This window comes from Nannospalax galili, unplaced genomic scaffold (genome assembly GCF_000622305.1).
Source record: "Nannospalax galili isolate Female #2095 unplaced genomic scaffold, S.galili_v1.0 scaffold543, whole genome shotgun sequence".
Classification (NCBI taxonomy): domain Eukaryota; kingdom Metazoa; phylum Chordata; class Mammalia; order Rodentia; family Spalacidae; genus Nannospalax; species Nannospalax galili.
This window is the reverse complement of record NW_008352270.1, coordinates 3,799,828-3,813,505: the sequence shown is the minus strand read 5'-3', so window position 1 is coordinate 3,813,505 and position 13,678 is coordinate 3,799,828. Positions and strand designations below refer to the sequence as shown.

The 13,678-nt window shown below is 40.4% G+C and overlaps 1 pseudogene across 1 annotated transcript; it reads left to right on the top strand.

The window, feature by feature from the left end:
• Positions 1–2,560: 2,560 nt before the first annotated feature.
• LOC103746887 lies at positions 2,561–3,180 on the top strand (annotated as a pseudogene). Its single transcript, XR_607818.2, has one exon. The product of XR_607818.2 is annotated as an ATP synthase F(0) complex subunit C2, mitochondrial pseudogene (transcript).
• The last annotated feature ends 10,498 nt before the right edge of the window (positions 3,181–13,678 follow it).

Below are 13,678 nucleotides of genomic sequence, written 5' to 3'. Positions count from 1 at the left end.
TAAGCTTTTTACAATTTCCCCAATGGAAAATTTTGCAAGTGTACCATAGAACATCAGAAACACTTTGAAATGAGATGACCCACTGAGCTTATTCAAATTTAGACAGTTATGCCTGTATCTAGGCATGTATGGAATACAGGAAGCAGAGAGGAGAATTAGGTACTATCTTCTTTTATCATGTGCCCACTACTGTAGTCCAGGTACTGCATAGTTCCAATATTACAAGTGTCCTCCACGATGCCTTTGATAGCTAAACCCATCTCTCCTGATCCTTACTCCCCATACCGCAGCCTCCGCAACCACCAGCTCTTTTTCATTTGTAAAGAATGGAGAGGAGTGTGCAGTCATTTGCTCTATGGAATAGAATTATACTGTAATAACCTTTGAAGCCTGCTTCTTCCACTCATCACAATTCTCTGGAGATTCATGAAAGCTTTGAGTATCAATATGTTTCTTATTGCTGGATTTTATTGTTGAGTTATTCCAGGAGTACACTATAGTTTATTTAACCATTTCCTGGCTATTTTGAATAAAGCTGCTTTCAACGTGTATATACAGGTTTGTGTGTGAACATAAATTTGTATTTCTCTGGGATAATTGAATAAAAACACAGTATCAGATGCCGCTGAGCTTCTAATGTCCTGAAAAAAAAATCTGTTATCTGGTTAGGTTTTTTTTTTTAAGTAAAAAAATAGCATTTAGGCACTGGAAGATAGCTCAGTTGGTAGACTGTTTGCCACTCAAGCATGAGACTCCTCAGATTCCCAACATGCATGTAAAGAACAGGGTACGTCAGTGTGTAATCCCAGTACTGCAGAGTAGAGGCAGGAAGATCCCTGGGGCTTCTGGTCAGCTAGTCCAGCCAAATAGATGAGATCAAGGATCAGTAACTGATGCTTTCTAAGAAAAATAGCATAGAGAGCAATCAAAGAAGATACCTGCTGCCGATCTCTGTTCTCGATGTGGACACACACACACACGTGCACACAAACCCACACATATGTGCACACATAAACACACAAAAATATAGAGTGGAGACAGAACGGTGAAGAATGTAAGATAAACTTGGAAATGAAATCCTTGCCCTGCGCTTTCACTGAGTGCTAACCAGAAGCTGGGTACTAGTCATAACCTTCTGAATTCACTTATTAAATCCTTACAAAAAGCCATGAGGGAACAATGAGACACAGAGATTCATTGCTTATATTCACACACTGAGGGTGAAATCAGAGACTGAACAGAGACTGAAATCCAGAAGAGCCAAGTCCAGAGCCAGCACTGACCTGACTTCCTGCTAGGTTACCCATCAAACTGGGGAAGGCACACACTCTCCAAGTCTCCACTTCTCTAGTGAGTCTACTTCATATGCTTATAAAAACAAACATAAATGAAATACTATGTATAAAACACAGTACAGTGCCTGGAATTTTACAAAATCCTCATTAATTCAAGGTTATATTGAAGTTACTATTTTTTCTTTCAAAAAGATATGCTCAGTATCACAAAGAGAAGGCTAAAGTGAATACTTGCAAAAACAGAACAAATTCAATCCTCTATTGCAGCCCCGCTAAGGAAAAGTATGCTTGGCATCTGACATCTCAGTATCTCAAGGTTTTAGATTTATAGATGTTCATGTTCCTGTCTCAAGAACACCGTGCCTTACCCATCAAAATGGGTGGCAGATTAACTGAGCGTGAATGATCTATAACAAACAGAATTTGAGCTATTAACTAAAAGAAAAAGTGGGATAGAAATTGCTAAATTGTGGAGAACATTCAGATGGTCTAATGTGCTTTACAGTGCAGCCCTGTGGGAAAACAATGCCTCACTGCCGACTAAATCTCTTTCTTATTTCTGAGGCACTTCTGCCCATTGCAATTCAATGTCCATCTGTGTTTATACAACCAACACAGGTCAGTTATTAAGCATCAGCTTAGATACAAAGAAACTCTAAGCACATAAACCTAGACCCCAAACATGTTTTATCCTGACTTGTAAAGTCTTTTGGATGAATTTTCTCATTTATAAATACGTCAAAGCCAATCATGTATCATCACAAAAAAACTACTGAAAAAAAATACCAATTTGAGAAATAAATTGGAAAAATCTAATAAAGTTGAAAATGAACATATCAACCATTCAGCATTTTCCTCTTGAATATGGCTGTGGGTACTGGAGTTACAGTACAGGACCCAGGCACTAAGTTTTTTGTTTTTTTTTTTTTCTGGAAATTGCTATTCCTAAAAGGAGTAGCCTTACCTAAATAAATAGGACCTGGGTCAGTCAAAATCCAGTGGTATATGTGTGTTGAATGTTCTTCAGTTTGGGACAAGTTAAAGGACCCTCTCAGCTCTACAGCAAAAATTTCTTTTGTAACATCATAGTTTAACTTGTATTCAGTTTCTTACAGGTGAATACCGTGTATGTGTACATTTCTGAACTTCTCCCTAAAGAGTCCATATCTAGATCATTCTCTAGAGTAAAATCTATCCAACTTGCACCAAGACCCATAGATACAAACTTAGCATCAATATCACAAAAAATATGACAATGGGTCTTCTCTTCCCTGGGAGCATCTCTCCTGCCTTGACCCCTGACCCCTGAAAATGTATGCCTGCTCCAAGTTCCTCTCTACCCGCTCCTTGGTGCGGAGCACTTCCCACCTACTAAGTCGACCTCTAGCTGCAGTGGTGTTGAAACGACCAGAGACATTGGCAGATGTGATCCTCAGCAGCTTGGCAGTCCCATGTCCCCTGACCTCACTCATCCCTAGCCACAGCTTCCAAACCAGCACCATATTGAGGGACATCGACACAGCAGCCAAGTTCATTGGGGCTGGAGCTGCCACCGTTGGGGTGGCTGGCTCTGGGGCTGGGATTGGGACTGTGTTTGGGAGCCTCATCACTGGTTATGCCAGGAACCCATCTCTGAAGCAAGAGCTCTTCTCCTACACAATTCTGGGCTTTGCCCTCTCAGAGGCCATGGGGCTCTTTTGCCTGATGGTGGCCTTTCTGATCCTCTTCGCCTTGTGAAACAGCAGCTGTCTCCACCTCCCATAGTTTTCTCCAATCTCTCCTCTGCCCTGTATGTTCCTTTTCCTGTACCTCCCCAGGAAGTCTGGGGAAAGTGGTTGGCTCAGGGTTTGACAGAGAGAAGACAAATAAATACTGTATTAGTAAGAAAAAAATTTGAGAACAAAAATGAGTATCAGTAAGAAAATGGGTAAATGAACTTGCTATATGTAGACACTGAAATTGTGGAATATTGAGTGCTTGTTAGATACTAACCTTTAAGCAAGCATCAGTGGTCACAACAAGCAAAAACCCTACCTTAATTGACCCTAGTTCTAATGGCAGAGAGAAGTAGAGAGATACTAAATTCTAGATGAATGGATGGAGAGATAGAGAGATGCTAAATGCTGGATGGATGGATGGATGGATGGATGGATGGAGAGATGAAAGATGATAGAAGATAGATGATAGATAGATGATATATGTCAGATAGATGATTGATAGAAGATAGATATAGATAGATGATAGATAGGTAGATGATAGATAGATGATAGATAGATGATAGATAGGATAGATAGATAGATAGATAGATAGATAGATAGATAGATAGATTATAGTTTAAGTATTATGGTTGGGACAAGCCTCTAAGAGGATATCATTTGAGCAAAACTTGAAAGTAAGAAATGAGTCATAAAAGTATTAAGGTTAAGAGCAGACCACACAAAATTAACATTGAGTGTAAAGATCCTAGAGAAGGGTCTCACCTTGTGTGTGTGAGGAGAGTGGGAGAGTGAGGAGGTCAGCATGTCCAGAGTAGATTAAGGGAGGAGGGAGGACTGGGGAATAACTCATGGGAGGATTTTACCTTTTGCCCTGAGTGAAGTGAGACACAGCAGAGGTGTTTTGAGCATATGGGTGGTATGATGCAACTTGAGTTTTGACTGGATCATTCCAGCAACTGGACTATAGATTCAGTATAAGAGAGAGTAGGAAAGTCAAGGGTAATAAGCTTTTGCAACTAAGCAAGAAAAATGGTCCTTTATAGAGGGCTGATAGCAGAAATAGTAGCAAGCAGATGAATTCTGTACAAACATGGAGGTAGGGCTACAGGATGTATTGATTAAATGATGTGATAGGTGAAGAAAGAGACCTCAGGAAGAGACTGACCTGATCCACTGCAAATGCAGAGCTGTCATTTCCTGCAATGACATTGACCATGGAGGGCATAAGAAAGATTTAGAAGCCTGACTTAGAACTTGTTAAATCTGCAATGTCCTTATGTCTGTAAGATGTGCCTAATATGTAAGTGGATGTAGATTCTGGAGTTTAAGGAGAGGTCTAGGTTAGAGATAAAAATTGAGGCTTCATCACTATGTAGGTGACATGTAAAGTCATGAGACTGGATGACTGGATGAGGTCATCCACATAAATAATTTAGACAAAGAAGAAAAAGGAATAGAAGGATTGAGTCCTAGAAACCAATATGTATATTTGGCACATACGTACTTGACATATAATATATACATCATATATATTAGACATATTTGACATAATATGAAAGACACTAAATGTAGCCATCTTTTTAGCTGTACTTATTCCCCCAGAACATTGTGTTCAGCACACAATGTACATTCAGCAGGTACTCAGTAAATTAGTGAATAAATAAATGAATGAATACTGGCTTCTGCTGAATTTTTCATTTAAAAAACGCTGTAAATACTTTTTGTGGGGGCTAGAGGGATGGTTCCGTGGTTAAGAACACTGCTCTTCCAGAGGACCCGGGTTCAATTCCCAGCATCCTCATAATAAAATTTTATTTGTATAAAAATTAAAACAGAAAAAAGTTGCAAAATGAGGCCATGGAACTATTATAGAGGGCCAAATCGAAAAAAGGAGTTAGACTGCCAAGTATGGCAAAAAGTTCAAATTAAGGAAGGGAAAGTGTTCCCTTGGAAGTTCATTGACTCTGCAAAAATATTTCCATTTAAATAAATGAGAACTCCTAAGAGCAAACTAAAATGGGGAGAAACATGGCTGCGAGTGTGAAGAGAAAGTCATGGCTAGATGTGAAGGATACGGCTACTGGTGGTGGGAATGAAACGAAGATGGAGAGACACCAGAGGAGAGAGGGTGCTGCAGTGAGGGGAAAGACCCAGGCGAGGCATGCTTTACCTCAGAGAAGGAAATAATGCATTATGAACGTAGGTTCAGGTACATTTCTTTAAAAACTGATCAGAAATGTACAGTGCGTTTTCTCTATGAAGTAGATGTCTGATACAAGTCAGATGGAGGAAAGAGAGGAGCAGATTTGAGAAGAATGGTGAGTATTTTCAACAGATTGTAAAAATAATAGTGTAGGTTGGACGGCATTGCAGAGGGTTTCTGTGTGATCAGAGACAGTGAAATCATAATGTCATTCATTCAAAGAATGATGTGATTTTTCTCAGAAATTCTTAGCAATGTGGGTGTCAGAGCAGATAGGACAACTGCGTGGTTTTGTCCTCGGGGTTGGGGGTCAAGTCCAGAATAGTGATCAGAAGGATGATAAGAAAGTGATTAAACTGATAAATAATTAGATCTAGAAAAAATGTTTACTAGGTGGAAGAAAAATGAGGTAGTGTAGAATGAAATTGAAGAGTAGAAATGATGGAAAATAAAATGGAGAGAGTTGAAATTTTATGAGATCATCATGATAAGAAGTGGCAATGCGATTCATATTTTCAGAGGTGGAAATGATGGGATGATAAGGGGATACACAGAGTCCTCAGATGAGATTGACCTCAATAAAGATGAAGATTACAGCTGTCAAAGGGGTCAAGTACCAGCAAAGGTATTTGCTGAGCCATTCATTTGCAACACCCACATCCACATGAGTGATGGAATAGCCAGGGGATGCAGGAGATCATTGCTGGAGCACACAAGAGGAGAAGTCAGAGAATAGGAATATCTAAGTTATAAGCGTGCACCCACAGAGTAATTTTGTGAACTCTAATACAGTCAGGAATGGAAAGCATATTGAGTTACCCAGAATGATCAGGAGGAATATCTTTTAAAGTCACCCATTAGCAACACATGCTAGAGTCCAAGTTTCTATCAGAAATCCAATGATCTTCTCAAGCTTCCAAAAGGAAGATCCCTTGTGGTTCTTGCAAAGGCTCACAACCAGGAGGGCTAGCAAAGGAAAAGGAAATCAGATTTCCAAGGAAATCTACTTGGTATGGAATACTGTACTGAACACTTCACGGAAAGTACCAAAATTTAAACCTCATAACATATATACCTGTATGTTCTGTAATACTAGTTTTATTATTATCACCCATATTCAAGAAACACTAAGGAAACCAAAGATCCTGAAATATAAGCAATTTCCAAAGGTTATTAAGGGTGGGGTCAGGCTTGGAACCAGGATCTTTTTACTCCAAAACACAATACTTTCTCCACTGTACAATGTAAAATTCATGCATTTTAAGATGAGTCTCCTCTCAGTCCCCGCATCCACACTTAGGCTCTGGTTCACTTAAGGTGACCTCTGTCATCCTTTTGCCTCAATCAAAGTGATTGGCTCAGGAATTGGCATGTGACCCAAGGGAAAACAACCAAGACTATTTAGACTCAACTCCAGGATTAATCCATGCCCTTCTGAATGAAACCAAGAAAGGCTGTAGCTCCAAAACTTCTGACAAATACCACAGTGCCACAAGGAAGAGCCTGCTTTGAACCCAGAGACACCATCAGCAAGTGGAGCTGAAAAAGGAGAGAAGAAAGGGAGGCTTTGCTCACATTCTTTGAGTCATGGATTAAGCCTTTCCTGAAGCCTACATCTGTTCAGTTACATGAGCTGTAAGTTCTCTATTTTGCTTAAGGAGGCTTTGCTTAGAGTTCCTAAGTCAATACCAAAATATGAAATGTAAGCTTTTGCAAGCAAACCAAGGCCTTAGGAAAATATGTGAAATGCAAAACCTTCTGTAAGTACATACCTACCTCTCAGCATCTCATTCTTGGTTTCCTACCCACTTCAATAATATCCAAAGATTCTCTAAGTGGATGTTATGGTTTGAACCTGGTTTCTCCCCTCTAGAATCATTGAAACATAGTCACCATTATAAGATATTAAGAAGATGAGGCCAGGGAGCCCCTGAAGAGGTGACTAGAGCTCTGCCTTCATACATGGGTTAATAATACATTCTGTAATTAATGGGTTATCCCAAGAATGGGTCTGACACAAAATTCAGCTTGACTAGATCTCTTGAGCATTCTGTCTCTGGCCACCTAAGGACTTTGCCAGAAAGACAGTCACCATCATATATGGCCCCTTGATACTGGACTAGAACCATGAGCTACAATAATTTTTCTCTCCTGACACATTACCCAGTCTGTGGTATGATGTCATTATCAACAGAAAACTGACTAAGGCAGCAGTGCTGCCCTTGTTTCAGGAATAGAACATTACATAAAGCCTACTCATTTTTCTCTACGGGAGGCCTTCCTCTCTAGACACTTGAACTCACAGGTCAAGCAGAGATTAAGTCAGTAGTTTCTCCTTGGTCCTAAACTGACTTTCTGTGAGCGAGTCCTATGTCTTTGAAAACATGAGTTTATCACACATACTTAAGAGGGATCTTATTTAGAATTAGAAAGAGAAAGAGGAAGTGGGAAGGAGGAGGGCAAAGGGAGGGGAGGAGGAGGAAGCCAATCCATGGATTAGACCAGAGGTAGCCTCTCTTGATGCAATGTGTGCATAGAGTTTGGCGGTCTTAAATATTAAAGAGGAGGGAAAGGCAAGAAAAAGAACTGGCAATTTCTCCAAAAGCATAATTTTTGAAAACTTTAGATATTATGTATTTTTAAAATAGATAAGCTGTGGAAGGTTTTTGTATATTTTAAATATTTTATAATTTTTGAAAATGTCTGCAAATATAGACCATAGACCTACCCAAAATGTGAATCTTCAGAAAGAAAAATCACAAAGTTAAGTGATCTTTTACAGCATCTTTTACAAATAGTCATTCTCTCCTTTTTGTCCTCTTCTCCTTCTCCTCCTCTTCTTTTTTCTTTTCTTCTTATTGCACTGGGGATGGAACTCTTGACTTCACAAGGACTATACAGGTGATCTCCCAATGAGCTACAGCCCCAGCCTCATAATTGATTCCTATACCTATGCCAAGCAGTCTGAATACTTGGGCTCTGCCCTGGATGTTTAATGCATAAGTTAATAAATACAGTCACCCAAATTTCCCTAGAATATAATGGAGTAATTAAGCCTAAGTTTCATATATCCTTCAAAAATACAAGAACTATGAAAACAGAGAATTGCATAGAGCCAGAAATTGCTGGTCAGCCAGGACATGAAGATCTTTTAATCTGGAAGAGATAAACGAGCTAGTGCTTGAAGGGGAGATGCAGTTGAACAAATAGAAGACGTCTGAGCGTCTGTCACATTGAGGGATGGGCCAGCCATCTGGAGATAGTGGCAGTTCTGGGACTCACTGCCCACACTTATGTGGTCCCTCTCATGCTTAGAGCTCATCTTTTCTTCCAACCTTCACCACTCACACATTGAGCATCTTTTCCTAATGACCAGAAGACCATCCCTAACTCCACACCACACTCCTCACCTCAGCTATTCATGTATCCTCCCAAGGAAGAGGCATCATTAGGTACAAAGGACAAGAACCCTTAGGCTCTGACACGTAGTAATGTGAATATTTATGTACCTGATAGAGAAAGATATGTACTGATCTGGATAGTGAGGTGCCCAGAAGGAACTTCAGGAGAAGCCTTCAGAAACAAGGATCTCTAGAGCCTCCCAAAGGAACAGAGATGCACTCAGGCATGGGCCATGCTGATGGCAGCCTATGTAAAACAAGCCTACCTGCACTGGGTCTTTGGCTATTTTTACCATCTCTACTGTTTATAGCTGACAATTGCTTGATACTCTGAATTTCCTCACAGATCTTGGATGAATCATTTCCTCCAGCCACAATTTCAAAATGAGCATTCTCCTACGCATTGATGTCAGATAGAAATTTCATTAGAAGTCCATCTTGGGGTTGCATGCTTTGGACCAACACTCCCTATAGGCTCAGATCTGAGGCCAAAACCCCAAGTTCTAGTCTCTGCCTTCCTTCTCAGTGGCTTCAGAAAGAGCTGGATTTGATGCTCTGTTCTCAGGCTGCAAAAATACACATTCTGCTCTAAAGAGCACCACAGAGCTAGAGAATATGAACCACATTTCTCGCTCATTATATTACATATATTTTCACATACCTAAATATTGGGGGGGTGGAGAGGGAGAGGGGGAGGGAGAGGGACAAGAGGGAGGGAGGGAAGAGGGAGAGAGAGGGAGAGAGAGAGAGAGAGAGAGAGAGAGAGAGAGAGCAAGTTCAATAAAGCACAAAGCACTATTCATACTCTGGCAAAGCACTCCTATTTTTTTGTCTAGAAGACATGTTTTAGGTCCTGAACTCTCCTGGCAATTTATACAAATCCACAATTAAGGCATGTTCTTAAGCTTCCTGGTTTTTGTTTGTTTGTTTGTTTTGTTGGGGTTTTTTTTTTTTTTTTGGCTGATTCTGCGCTAACTGAGATGTTTCCTGTCTCAGATGACTAGAAAAATATATATATTAACTAATTTAATGTTTTATTTAAATGTTTTTGAACACTTACTGTTTTCAAAAAATGTCTTCAAAGCATTTCAAATATTGACTATTCTCTCTATGTGTGTATATACACATATTAATTTGTATATGCATGTATATCTGTGGGTCACAAGCAAGTTAGTATACATGTATGTTGAGGCCAGAGGTCAGTGTCAGATATCTTCAATCACTCTTCATCTTTTATTTATTCATTCATTCATTTATTTTCAGTCAGGGTCTCTTACTGAACCTGGAGCTTACTTGTTTAGCTAGGCTGACTGGCTAGCAAGCCCCAGGAGTCTTCTACCTTGCCTCCTACTCTGGGATTACAGGTGAGCACCACCACACCCCATGGGTACTGGGGATCAGAACTCAGGTCATCACGCTTGCAAGGTAAGCATTTTACCAAATCAACCATCTCCTCAGTCTGGTGTTTACCCTTCTTTTTCCAGGCAAAATGCCTGTCCAGAGGATTCAAGCAGAATAACTCAGCTCCTATGCCAAAGCCTAGATCAAAATCCTTGTTAAAAAAAACCTTGAAATATAGCCTAGTATTGATATCATAAATAAAGCTTCAGGATCAAGTATACATACTAACTTTTAAAAATAAATAATACTAAGATCGCTCCTTTTCTTAAGGCTCATTTTCTGGATTTGGATAATAAGGTAGCTTACTAATATTCAGAAAGATACAAGGTAGATACAGGTAGGAATAAAGATTAGGCCTACATAGAGATAGTGTACACCCAGGAAAAGGAGAATACACAGTAAAATATTATCACTAGGTAGCCACTGGGATTTTTCTGGATGTTTGTGACCAATTTATTTTCTGCCCTCTTCTTCTGTTTTTGCATATTTTCAATAAATGCAAAACCCATGTTTAAAGTGCTCTTTTTTCCCCTCGTGTCTTCATGAACAGTTTATCCTGGATATTAGTTGTGCCAGAGCAAAATAGGCTAGGACCATAAAGTCTCAAAGTAGGATATTAGAGCTCACATGGGGTGAGGAGGGCACCCATCTAGGAAGAATGCCTTCTGAGGGGTGCTGGCACCCAAGCCCTACCTGGTCAATGAGGTGGGTTGGTACTACATGAGTCCAGTCCAGGCAGGTGAACAGTGCATATCTGCAGAGGGCAGATGGTACTGAGAGGCAGAGACCAGATGGAAAAGATGTCCATCAAAGGAGGCAAGCCTGTGTGGATCAGGAGACCATGAAGAGTTAGGAGAGCATCCATAGAAAAGGGAAGCCTGGTATTTGGTGTAGAGCAAGGGATGGGGGAAGGTGTGTATGCCCAGATAAATAATGACACAGTAAGACCCAAGCATGTAGATCAGTTGGCAGAGTGCTTTCCTACCATGAAGGAAGCCCTGGGTTCAATTCCCAGAACTAGATGTCATTGTGCACCCCTGTAACCTCAGTACTTGGGAGATGGAGGCAGGAGGATCAGAACTTTAAGGTTATCCTTGACTACATAGAGAGTTTGAAGCCAGCCTGGGCTACCTGAGACCCTATCTGAGCCGGGCGTGGTGGCACACACCTTTAATCCCAGCACTCAGGAGACAGAGGCAGGCGGATCTCTGTGAGTTCAAGGCCAGCCTGGTCTACATAGTGAGTTCCAGGACAGCTGGGGCTACAGGGAGACCCTGTCTCAAAAAGACCAAAAAAAAAAAAAAAAAAAAAAAAAGATAAAAAAAAAAAAAAAAAAAAAAAAAAAAAAAGATAAGGAATGACACAACACAACGTATGAAAGCCTGAGAGGGTGAAGACAGTGTCCTGTAGACTTGGGGAGGAGTCGGCAGCATGGTGCTGGGTATCAGAAGCTGTAACGAGTGAAGAGTGAAGAGCAGCTCCGGGATGTTCCCTCTGTCCCAGTAGTCCATCAAATGTGCTAACAACACTAATGTTTCCATTTCTCCAGTTTCCCAGAAGAGGAAACAAGGAGATGTGGATGCATGTCAATATGACACTAATGACACTGAAAGAAAAGAAACACTGTCATTTGGTGTCATAAAAGTCTTTTCAGTTGTTTGGAATAAATCTGGTTTTGTTGATCACAGTCTCTCTCCTGTGTCTTCCTCAGCTTAAAGCAAAGACTCCTCAACAGTGTCTATGGGAGGAGGGTTGTGAGCTCATATATATATAATATGTATATTATATTATATATATATATATATATAAAATCACTGCTGGGAGCAGAACAAAAGCAATTAGGATGCTTGATTTAACCCACAAGGACTCTGATAAGAGAGAGGCCTTGGAAAATGAGAGAGTCGGGAACTCAGCACCAGCAGCCTACCCCACTTCATTCTCACGTCCGCAACAGACACTGATAATGGGACAAACACTTTTTCCCACCAGGAACCAATGCTGCTAAATCTTCTTCAACACAGGAGACCAATTCCCCATGACCAATCAATAGACGTGGGCACAAAAGATAAAATTTGTCAACCTTGATAGAAAAGCAATTGAAGTTCTTATTTAACACCATCTATTTCTTATGTAAGAAGCGAAAACTAGAGCAAGATCAAAATTTGTTACAAGATCTGTAAAGAAGAGCAAGACAGGAACCAAAAACTGTGGAAACTTAAATTCCAGAAGTTATAGGGTCCAACTTTTGACAAACTAAACGTGTCTCGCCCAGTTCCAAGGAACCCTTTAAGCAATCACAGCTACACTGGAGGGATGGAATAATCTAAGCAACCAAAGTCTCCTGGAAGTTTTGTGTGGTGTCAAGAGTAAAGCCCACCCCACCCCACCCCCAGAGCCACAGTGGTCTTTCCTAAATCCTTTGACTCCATAGCCATGAGACACCTAAGGACTGACTTCCTGCTCACACAATTTGTTTCAAAGCCTTAGGGGGTGGAGAGAAAGAACAAACCAAATCACATGATCGTTCTCTATGAAATACAAGAAAATGCATATTGATGGTAGTAATGTGTTGAGTGAAAACAACTACAGCTCACATTTATAGGGAATTTTCACAATCTAGGCATATTAGGAGCATTTTATCACTTAGTACACAAACAATCCTTTGCAGTAGGTAAGGCTTGCTTCATTTTCCAAGTAAAGTATTGATGCTTACAGGGACAGGAAATTAAGGTCACACAAAGCTGGAATTCAAAGTCAGACTCATCTTGCTTAGAAGTCTGAGTTCTTCACCTTTTTTCCCAAAGGAGACAAACAGAAATGACAGTTTGAATATTAAATTTCCATTGTTCACAAAATAGGACATTTCTCTGGCAACCCCACCCATCCCAGTGGAACTTAAATATTAATGTCTGTGAGTCTGCCAGTTGAGCAAAAAAGAATGGTAAACACTGACCTCAAGAAGAAAAACATTCTCTAGTGTAGCTGTGATTTCTTAAAAGGTTGCTTGGAACTGGATCCTCCTGGAGAATGCGCAGAGCTTGCAGCTAACTCTATCACCCAAGAGGTAGGGACTGAAATGAGCTCCATCGTCTTACCAATCAGGGGCAGCACTGGAACCAGAGATCTTCAGAGCTGTGGGACAGAGGCCAGTGCTGTTTCTTCAACTGCCTTACCACTAGACAGAGGAACCAAACAGGGAGCAAAAGAACAGAAGTGCATGTTGAGAAGAACAAGGAAAATATTACTACTCAAAACATAATTCAAGTTCCAATGGACGGAAACCAAAGACACAATCAGCCATGTTGAGTTCTCAGTAATTCCCATAGAAGGGAGGTTGAGGCTGGATTACATCATAGGACAGGCTTAAATGATGAGAGCAGAAAAAAATATAATAATAGGAACACTGTTCATCAGGACAAAGATATCAGCTGTCCCAGAAAGAGATTCTAGAGGATTCAAGAGAGAGAACACTGGGGAATAATGTAGAGGGAAGTAGCAGGTTCAGGAATGGAGAAGAGACAGGGTTACTATGGCATAAAGGCAGCCACACACTAAAGACCTGGACAGGGGATGACTGCATGTACTTTGTACAATAAAGCAAAGCTTTAAGTATTTAGAAAGAAATACATTAAACTGCATATTTCTTTCATGAAGCATACA